Below are 1,813 nucleotides of genomic sequence, written 5' to 3' on the forward strand. Positions count from 1 at the left end.
TACATTTTTGGTTTGCATAGAAAGAAAAAACTGACATGTTAATTATGGGAGAAAAGTACAGATTTATAAAATTTCTTATCTACTTGTCTTCAGAAAAGATTTTTGAAATAAACAAATACTGATTTTCTCCCTTATATTCAATACATGTATTTATATTGCATATATTTTTGCTGAAATTCTTTCATAAATATCAAATACTTTGATAAAATAGTAGCTAACCTTTACTGGGATTTTTATGTGCCCAATACTAGGCTAAGCTCTTAAGTGCATTATTTTATTTAATCTTCAAAAGGATATGTAGATGTATCTATTTTCATTTTATAGACAAAAAATTAAGTCATAGAAAGGTTAAGGGATTTTCTAAATGCACACATTTGTTAAATATATTAATTGGCCAGGGATAACATGAAGGGTAGGTTTGATACTGCCAAAGAAGAAAGCAAAATGTGAAAATATACTTCAATGTCAAAAATCATTGTAAAGATTCAGCCACATGCAAAAGTAAATAAGTTTTAAAGTGCCTAGTCTGGATATATGCAATTGGAGAATTGGCCTTGTTCTACTGCCTTTCAACTGTCAATGCTATCCTCTATCTCATGGACTAATAATCAGTTTTATTTCCATCCAATGTTTAGAAATAGTAACTCCTTTATGAATGCTCTCAGAACACACTACTAATACAACAATTTGGCTCACACTGTTACATACCCAGTGAATATTTTTTTATTCTGTGCAGCTTGTCTGCCCTAAGTTATGTGTCTTGAGGTGGGGAAATGTGCCTTTCTCATGGGTACATCCCTGGTGCCACAAACATAGTAGATGCTATTTAATTGAATCAATGACAGAAAAATGACAGGTTGAATATATGACTATGTTTTTCTGATTGTTTCCCTGCTAAATATAATACCACAGGTTTTTATGCTTCAGTGTGTACAGTTATAAACTATTTTGAATTACATTTGGATGCTAAAGAGAAACTATTACTGTGAGATTAACAAAACCTTAAAGAAAATAAATAACACAATCAGTTAAACTTGATTGAGAAGTACTCATACCCACTAAAGATCATCAAAGTCACCTCCCAATCTTTTCTATTTCTGTGTGTCTTTACTTTTAAAGAGTTAAAAATAATACATAGTTGTTGGTATGCAAAAGCATACAGGCACAGAATTGTCATGGCGATACCTAATTGTCAAACAGCTTTGAACAGAGGTCCGAGTAAACTATAAAACGCATTTGGTGAATGTGTGTGTATGTGTCTGTATGTGTGAGAAAGTGTATATTTGACAGGACTAAAAAGGGACCCCATGTTGTGCAAGTGCCTGAAAAAATTGCACCAGATACTTTCCACTTGTAATCAAACCCCCTACCTGACCTTGGCAACTACCTTCCGTTCTTCAAGACCAGGGAAACTGTACTATAGCCTTTATTTTTGTTTGTATCAGTCACTGTCAGAATCCTGGGAATTCCCGGTCACCCTTTTCCCACTGATTCCCATCCCCATTACATTCATAAGCTTCTTTATTGGTGAGGCGCTCCCCAAACATGACTGAAAATGGAACAGCCATAAACATTCCCTATTTATTTCTATGATTTCTTTTCATCCACAGAGCTTATCATCATTTGTCAAGACATATTTCACTTATTTATTGGTTTGTTGGGTGTTTCCTTCCATTAAGATGAGCTACTTTTCATCTCGCCCCAGGACCTAGAACAGTATTTGGCACATGGTAAACAATAAGTATATTTGGAATGAATTATTCCATCAGATGACTAGAATAGGTGGAAAATAAGGTGATATATGTATCATATA

General features: G+C 33.6%; 1 protein-coding gene across 3 annotated transcripts in view; it reads left to right on the forward strand.

The window, feature by feature from the left end:
* FSTL5 (follistatin-like 5) overlaps positions 1-1,813 on the forward strand; it is a 920,996-nt gene that overhangs the window by 104,319 nt on the left and 814,864 nt on the right. The window lies entirely within an intron of this gene.

Source organism: Propithecus coquereli, unplaced genomic scaffold (genome assembly GCF_000956105.1).
Source record: "Propithecus coquereli isolate 6110/MARCELLA unplaced genomic scaffold, Pcoq_1.0 Scaffold332, whole genome shotgun sequence".
NCBI lineage: Eukaryota > Metazoa > Chordata > Mammalia > Primates > Indriidae > Propithecus > Propithecus coquereli.